The following is a 9,724-nucleotide window of genomic DNA, read 5'->3' as shown; positions in this document are numbered from 1 at the left end:
AAGGAGTTTTCTGGGACGTCTGACCCCATGATTGCCGAGGGATGGATCAAATCCCTCGAGGTTATCTTCGAGTTCATGGAGCTGGGAGACGCAGACCGAGTCCGTTGTGCCACCTATTTGTTCAGTGGAGATGCCCGCTTATGGTGGGAAGGAGCGTCAGTAGCCCTGACCTTGGCTACACTGTCATGGACACGCTTCACGGAGGTTTTCTACTCCAAATATTTTGCCGAGGTAGTGCGCACCAGGTTGACCACTGAGTTCATGAGCCTGAGACAGGGAGATATGACGGTTACGGAGTTCATCCGTAAGTTCGAGAGGGGCTGTCATTTTGTGCCCCTGATCGCGAATGATGCCAATAGCCAAGTTGATGCATTTCCTGGTGGGTCTACAGCCGATCTTGCGCCGGGATGTTAGGGTGTCTGACCCTGCTACTTATGAGATTGTTGTATCCAAGGCCCTAGCCGCAGAGCAGGATCTGCGGGATATCGAGAGGGATCGCCAGGGCAAGCGCCCAGTTCAGGTACCACACCGCCCTCCTCCTCATCAGCATCAGCAGCAGAACAAGAGGCCTTTTCACGGACCGCCTATAAACAGAGGCCAGCAGCAGCGGGGACGCCCAGCCCCGAGGACTTATGAGCACCCAGTCTGTCCCAAGTGCTCACGCCGCCATCCTGGAGCATGTATGTCTGGCTCAGGAAAGTGTTTTAAGTGTGGCAGTCCAGACCACATGTTGCTGCAGTGCCCTCAGAGGAATCTGCCTACCCAAGGCAGAGTTTTTGCTCTCCATGCCGCGGAAACCAACCCGGAGACTATGTTGTTGACAGGTACCTTTAAGCTTTAAGTTATTATTTGAATTTCGTGTTTTGGGAATAAGGATTAAGATTGAACTTAGAACTGTGATAGGATTGCATGCTCTACTCAGTAGTATTTTGGAGATTTAAGTTAGAAGAACTTTGACCATTGCATGTCTATAAGTTTAGTTCTTGTAACTACTGGATTCAACTTAGAGCTCCGCTCTTTCAGGGAGAATTTTTATATCTGGTTCCGCTACCAAGGCCTTGATAGATTCAGGGGCCACTCACTCGTTTATTTCGGAGGTCTTTGCAAACTTTCTCAAGATCCAGACCATTGGGCTAGATACAGCCTTTTCAGTAGTGTTGCCGTCAGGCGAGGAGATGGCAGCTACCAATGTTATACGAGATATAGACCTTGAGCTGCACAGTAATCTTGTTTATGCGGATCTGATTGTGCTACCGATGCCGGAATTTGACATTATCCTAGGGATGGACTGGCTATTGAGGAACAGAGTGTTGATAGACTTCCAGCGGAGATCTGTTCTTGTCCGACCGCCTGGAATGGAGCAGTTCTTATTTGAGCCAGACAGGTACTTTCCTTTACCGCGCATTATTCCTTATGTTCAGGCCAGGAAGCTCATGCATAGAGGGTGTCGGGCATTTCTAGAGACCTTTTTATCTGTCCCCAAGGAACCCAGCCAGTCAGCCTCAGATGTTCCGATTGTCAGAGATTTCTTAGACGTTTTTCCCGAAGATGTCTCTGGTATGCCACCCGAGAGAGAGGTGGAGTTTTCCATTGAGCTTATGCCAGGTACGGCTCCGATATCCAAAGCGCCGTACCGACTAGCACCGACAGAGATGGCAGAGCTTAAGAAGCAGATTCAGGAACTTCTCGACAAGGAGTTCATTCGCCCGAGCTTTTCACCATGGGGCGCGCCAGTCTTGTTTGTTAAGAAGAAGGATGGCTCGATGAGGCTTTGCATTGACTATCGTGAGTTGAACAGGGTTACAGTGAAGAATAAATACCCACTTCCGAGGATTGAGGATCTGTTTGACCAGTTGCAGGGAGCTTCGATTTTCTCCAAGATTGATCTGCGCTCTGGTTATCACCAGTTGAGGGTGAGAGATGCTGATGTTTCCAAGACTGCTTTTAGGACTCGTTATGGCCACTACGAGTTCCTTGTGATGCCGTTCGGATTGACGAATGCGCCAGCGATCTTCATGGATCTCATGAATCGCGTATTTCAGCCATACCTCGACCAGTTTGTGATAGTGTTCATAGATGACATTCTCGTCTACTCCAAGAGTCGGGAGGAGCACAGCAGACATCTGACCACAGTGTTGCAGACATTGCAGAAGCACAAATTATTCGCAAAGTTCAGTAAATGCGAATTCTGGTTAGAGAAGGTGGCGTTCTTAGGCCACATCGTTTCTAGCAGTGGTATTGAGGTAGACCCAGCAAAAGTTGCAGCAGTCAAAGATTGGGTTGTGCCTCAGAATGCATCAGAGATCCGCAGTTTTCTTGGCTTAGCAGGATATTATCGGAAGTTCATTAAGGGATTCTCTTCGATTGCAGTTCCACTTATAGCACTGACCAAGAAGAATGTGAAATTCGTTTGGAGCAAGGAGTGTCAGAAGAGCTTCGATACTTTGAAGCAAGCTCTTATCTCAGCACCAGTTTTGGCCATGCCATCAGGGCCCGGCGAGTTTGTCCTTTATACCGATGCTTTGAAGCTCGGTTTAGGTGCAGTTTTGATGCAGCATGGGAGAGTGATAGCTTATGCTTCTTGACAGCTGAAAATCCACGAGAAGAACTACCCCACCCATGATCTGGAGTTAGCGGCCGTAGTTTTCGCCTTGAAGATTTGGAGGCACTATCTGTATGGAGAGAAATGCCAGATCTTTACCGACCACAAGAGCCTCAAGTATTTTTTTACGCAGAAGGAGCTGAACATGCGTCAGAGGCGTTGGTTGGAGCTTGTGAAAGACTACGATTGTGACATTAGCTACCACCCGGGTAAAGCTAATGTAGTTGCAGATGCATTGAGCAGAAAAGTCGCAGTGATGGCTCATTTGACGATTCAGAAACCTCTTCAGACTGAGATGCAGAGGTTTGATCTTGAGACTTATCCTCGAGGTAGAGTTCCTCGTTTATCTACCTTGACTATTCAGTCTTCCCTTATGGGCCGTATTCGCAGTGGTCAGTCAGCAGATGAGCAATTGGCACAGTGGAAGAAGAGAGATGAAGCCAAGGGCAATGTCTTGTATTCAGTCAGTGATGGTATTGTGAGATACCAAGACAGGATATGGGTTCCTAGCAGTGATTCTATCCGAGCAGACATCTTGTCAGAGGCCCATATGTCCCCGTACTCCATTCACCCTGGGAGTACGAAGATGTACAAAGATCTGCAGCTATTGTATTGGTGGCCTGGTATGAAGAAGGACATTAGACGATTTGTGTCCGAGTGTCTGACCTGCCAGTTAGTGAAGGCCGAGCATCAGAGACCAGCAGGTTTGCTCAAGCCTCTCCCTATTCCCGAGTGGAAGTGGGAGAATGTTACCATGGACTTTGTGACCGGATTGCCGAGGTCAGCCAGAGGATCGAATGCTATCTGGGTGATTGTAGATCGTCTTACCAAATCAGCGCACTTCTTGCCTATTAAGACGACTTTCACCATGGTTCAGTATGCAGAGCTATATATTCGAGAGATAGTCCGACTCCATGGTATTCCAGTTTCTATCATATCTGACAGAGATCCCAGATTTACTTCCTCGTTTTGGAAGAGTTTGCATTCGACTTTGGGTACGAAGTTGCTGTTTAGCACAGCTTTCCATCCGCAGACAGATGGGCAGTCAGAGCGAGTTATTCAGATCTTAGAGGATCTTCTCCGTGCTTGCGTCATTGATTTCTCAGGGAGTTGGGAGTCGAACTTGCCATTGGTTGAGTTCACCTATAACAACAGCTTCCAGTCTTCTATTGGTATGGCTCCGTATGAAGCACTGTATGGCCGCAAGTGCAGATCTCCTGTCCATTGGGATGAAGTAGGAGAGAGAGCAGAGTTGGGTCCAGAGATTGTTCAGCAGGCGGCAGATGTAGTAGTCAAGATCCGTGATAGAATGAGGACTACTCAGAATCGACAGAAGAGCTATGCCGATCAGCGGAGGAAAGATTTAGAGTTTGCAGTGGGCGATCATGTATTTGTGAAAGTGGCACCTATGAAGGGTGTCATGAGATTTGGGAAGAAAGGGAAGCTCAGTCCGAGATTCATTGGACCGTTTGAGATCCTCGACAGAGTTGGGACGCTTGCCTATCGTGTGGCTCTTCCGCCGAATCTGGCCGGAGTACACAATGTCTTTCACGTCTCCATGCTGAGGAAGTACATGGCGAACCCTTCGCATGTGCTGAACTTTGAGCCGTTGCAACTTACTCCGAACCTGTCTTATGAGGAGAGACCAGTGCAGATCCTAGACCGGCAGGAGAAGAAACTTCGGAACAAGTTGGTTAAGCGAGTCAAAGTAAAATGGCTCAACCATTCAGAGGAGGAAGCTACGTGGGAGTCTGAGCCGGAGATGAGAAGTCGATACCCTGAGTTATTCGGTGAGTTCTAATTTCGAGGACGAAATTTCTTTTAAGGGGGGAGGATTGTAGAACCCGTAAATCAGTCTACGTATAAGCCATGCATAATTCTAGATTTTTAAAATTAAACTGACTTCATTGCATGATTATTTTAATGCATTTCTTTGAAGTTAATTATTTTATTATTGCAGTAGTGTGATTTTTCAGTTATTTCAGTGAGGCCGGACTGGAGTTGGAGTTTTTAGATAGAATTTAAGATTTGATAAATATTTCCAGACTTTATTTTAGTTAGCAAGTAAGTTAATTTAAGTTAATAAGGAGCTTTGAGGATTTAATTTAAGTTACTCGAGGTGATTAAGAAATAAGCTCATTTAAGTTACTTAATTAAGGGATTAGTTCACTAAATTATTTAAAGGATAGGTGAGGCTTTTAAGGGTTATAAATTTAGTAACTAAACAACATTTTCCCTTCATTTTTATTGTAAGATTTCGGCCCCTAGATGATTAAGCAACATGCCTTGCCAACTCATCACCCTTTGACCCATTCTTGGTTGAATTAGCATAATGATCTTTTTAATTCTTGGTCCACCTTAATTAAGTAAATATTTAGCATTTTCCTAGTCTAATAAACTCAAGAATTCGGCCACCCTATTCTAGAAGCATCCAACAAAGATTTGATAGCAAACCACAATTCAAATTCAAATTTGAGGGAGACTTGGTCTTGATTTGGCCTTATATTTTGCACCATTCTCCTCCACTCTTTTAACCACTTATTTCCCTCTTCATACCACCGAAATTCAGAGTGTATTCAGAGGTAAAATCGTGAGTCTTAGCTAGAGAGAAAGGAAGAAAAAAACCGAGAGCAAGAAAGAAAAACAAAAGAAACGTTCCACTCCTCCGTGCCGCGTCGTCGTCGTTTCGTTCGTTTTCTTTCGAAACGAAACCAGGCATGTCTAGATTTCTTTCAAACCTCAATCAAGTCATATTATCAATTATTTTTCAGTACATGATCAGGTTTTATCATGCAAAAACCGAAATACATCAAAGAATTTTCAGAAAAACATCCATGCAGATTTCGATTTTTCTTGTGCAGTTCACGGCTCCTTCTTGTTTTGTGGTTTCAGGTTATGGATCGACTCCAGGCTCCCAAGGCGACGTCTATGCATGTAATAGGATGCATTAGGACCCCACTTGTCCATTGTTTTAACCCCATACTAGCTGGAAAACAAGGAATTGACAGCAACTCCACATGTGTTTATTTGTACCGTTCGAAAATTCAGTTTGGTTGTCCAAGGGAAAGGATCTGATCATGGCTGCCCTAGGGGCCTATAGCCATGGTTAGATCACTCCCCTAGCATGTCTAAGACGTGACTAAGTTGCCCTTTTGGTGGCTTGGTCCATGGCTCATCGGTTTTTACATAAAACATCAAGAACAGCCCCCTCCCCTCTCGGCCCCTTCGGTTTTGACAGCACATGTACTTCGAGTTGGTTGGTTTGGTGTGGATCTTGGTTGGCCTATGGACCTTAGCCATGGTTCATACCATGCCCCTAGATGTCTAGATCATGTCATGGTCATTCAATGGCCACTGGAACGAGTCGTGACAGCAAGCGAAGCACAACACCACACTCGCACGCATGAGGGCCCTCGGTAAGAACTTTCGGGTGGTTGCTGGAATGAGGTGAATTGTGGCTGGCCTAGGGCCCTTAGCCATGGTTGAAATCATTCCTTTGGACGTTGTGGAGAGGCTTTGGTCGGTGGTTCAAGCCCCAATGGCAAAAATTCTCGCAAACGACGCGATGCAAGCAAGGTTGCAGCTGCTGGAAATTTACAGCAAATTGCTGTGTCGGTTCGGAGGCCCGTTTGAGTTCTTGGTTGGCTTTTAGCCTGTGGCCTTGGACTGGACAATGTCTCATCGAGTTAGGAAGGTGTTGTTTTTGACCGTTCGTGATTCGGATCATTTTTGAGGTCGTACGAGAATTTACGGTGCGATGTGCCAAATTGACTCTCGAAAGAGCGTTTCTTGTTTTGGCCTCCATTTCACCTAGATTTCGACCCTCATCATTTTAGGAGCATTAGTTCATAATTTTAAGCGTATTTTAATCATGACTATACGTCGGTTCAGTGTTGGTTCGGGTTGGTTCGGAGTCATGATTAAATACGAAGTCGGTAGACGTAATTGTCGCATTTTCAACTGTAAATTGCATGGTTGGTCAAGTTTAAGCTATTGCATATTTTTCATGACAGTTAGGTTGCAGCGAGCCTGGGGACGATCCAATCCAATCCAGTTGGTAAAATTACATGATTTTTTTTTTCATTATGCCAGTTAATTATATTACGTGCATGAAAAATAGAAAATACTTACTTTTGAGATTTATGCGATATGGCTTGTGGTCAATTCACTATTATGGGAGCATTATTTTATACGGTCGCCAGTGACCGATCAGTTCAGTTTGGTACCACCCGGTCGCCAGTGACCGGCCAGCTCAGTTCAGTTTTATACTCCCCGGTAGCCAGTTACCGATCAGTTCAGTTCAGTGCAGAGGCCACAGGTGTAGACCATAATCTCAACAGAAAATTTTTATCAGTTATTTCAGTATAGGGCTCCAAGGAGCAAACATTTTTACTATGATTTCAGTTCAGTTATGCACGTATTATAATTGCTCAGTACAAGTTATTTTCAGTATGTCTCATGACATGATATTTTATCCCATGCACATTTTACTTCAGTATTTACTCGTTACTTACGATATTTGCATGCTGAGTCTTTAGGCTCACTAGACTTGATTGTTGTAGGTACTGATGAGGCCAAGGCCGAGGGCGGGGTCCAGTGAGCCAGCTTGGGTCGGCAGTAGTGACACCCGAGGACCTCAGTTTCAGCACTTGCCATTTTTTTTATGCTCAGACATTTTATCAGCTGTTGAATATTTTTAAATTGTTATTTTCGGCAAACTTTATTTTCTTCCGCTGCTATATTTTTTTTAAAACATTGAACTTGATTCATCAGTTGATTTTATGGTTGAGGCACTCCATTTATTATAAAAGAAAAATTTTTAATTTTCCACAAATTTTCAAGCAAGGAATTTCGGGCCTCGACAGTACTCCCTGGCCATCTGTCAGTCAGTGGATAATATGTGAAAGAGTTCACGGTATGTTCTGCCACAAATATAAAATCAATCAAAAATCACCATCTGGTATAATCTACTTTAGCAGTATGTTCAGTCTGACACTTTCTATGACATCGATCTTTATCGTCTAGTCTTATTTGTACATCATTTTGTACAAACTAACAGAGATAGATTGGAAAAAAAAACTGTCAATCACAATCATATCCCATCAACATCTTGAAAGGATGGCAGTAATTTCATTACAAAATTCATAGAAATGTACTCCCATTTCTACTTAGAAATAAACAAGTCTGTGATAGGTCTTCTGATTTTATCTTTCTATCTTCATTTATTGACAATTCAGACATTTCTGTACAATTTCTGCTAACATTTCAGTACAAATTCTGCCACAACTGATTTAAATCTGTTTATATCAAAACTATCTGTTCGAATATTATACCTTCCCAGTCATCAAAATGAAAACTGAATCCACTACGGTGCATTTCTGACACTATCTGTCATTTCAGATTCGAACTATTTGATACAAACAAGTCCGTTAATTAGATAAAATAAAGTATTACCTACATGGTATTTTGGTTGACACTCTGTTCTGACTATCAAAATCAAATTCTGAACATTCTGATCAATTTTCTGAACTGATGTAATTTTTGAATTCAACTGTGATTCGGTTTGAACTGTATATAATCTCAACGGTTCATAATAATCTGTATCACATACGGATTCAGAACAACAGTAATATCAAATCAGATTTGAAATATCAATAATCTATACCGATCTGGTGAGTTCAGTAAACTCATAAAACTGCAATTTATGGCAATACTGTCAATTTTGCCTAATCAATCACATCTTCATATCGCTCAGATCAACTGCTATATATCATCTACAAACATAATATGCCCCAAACAATACAATCTGTATCAAATACTGTTTTAGAACAATAACATACTCAAGCATCTAAACAACAATCACATAAGATAATCTGCCAACTCAGAAAAAAATAAATTTCTGACATTTCTGATCTTTCTGATATCGATATTGTTCTCAGTCACTGATCACAATCTCAACTGTGTCAAAATCAATCAGTATACTAACTTCAGATATCACATACTCTGAATATAATCTGTTTCAAGCAGGATTCTTATCTGAACAATTTCTGTATACAATAATCACAGTTCTCAGCATATTCAATACAGTTTTCAATTGTTCGATTCAATTAATCAGACACTGCAAATATATCAACATATGATAGATATAATGAGCATAAATTATCAGAATACCTCTGAACATAGGATTTATCAATCTATAGACAGAACTGAACATTTCTAAGAGAAACACTAAATCATATGTAACTCTTGGCCAGTATTCTTCTACTGATCTTTCAATTCTTTCAATACACTCTGTCATTCTGTACATTCAATATCATTCTGTACCGAATTCTGATAAAACAAACAGTACCTGATCTCAATTCAATTATGAAGTCTATCTTTCAATTCGAGGCAAATCCAGAATCTCATCTGGACAATCATCAGCCAACTCGTACATCATTGGCAAATCTGCCAATGCTAGACTCGATTTCAGTACGTCTACTGAATACATAAGGATGTCATCTGCTTCTTTCTATAACAATCGAGTCATATATAATACAAATATCAAATGAATTCTGAATCTAGAATCCTTACCGTGAAATCTCTACTCATCAGCCATATCTGGTCTGAATCTTATACTCTCTCAGCATATTAATATCAATAATGCAGTCAAATCAGAAAACACAAGTACATCATAATCTAACTCGATCCCATTCTCCTCTTACTGTAGTATACACCATTTCACAGAAATATCTGATATCAACATTTCCCCCAAAAGGTAAGGAAACTAATACTACAGTACAAAAGACCCAACAGATACAGTATATCTCAATGCAACTCATTCAAAGATAATCATACGGAATGCATTAGTATATATCAATACATATGCAATATAATCATAAAAAAACAAACAGTACCTGCCACTATATCATCAAGTGCCTCTTGGGTCTGTTCCTCGGTCACTACCACCAGATGGTCCTGATCCCTGAAATCTTCGGGAATCTCTCTGTGGACAAACTCTAGCAAAGTGTCCCCGCTGTTTGCAGATATTGCAAATACCAGTCACTCGCTGGCATTGCTCGGTAGGATGTCTTCCTCCACAAGTTCTGCAATACACTACAATGTAACTCGAGCTAGAACCAC

The sequence above is a fragment of the Primulina tabacum genome, chromosome 1 (assembly GCF_025594145.1).
Source record: "Primulina tabacum isolate GXHZ01 chromosome 1, ASM2559414v2, whole genome shotgun sequence".
Lineage (NCBI taxonomy): Eukaryota > Viridiplantae > Streptophyta > Magnoliopsida > Lamiales > Gesneriaceae > Primulina > Primulina tabacum.
Note: the sequence above shows the minus strand (reverse complement) of the source record.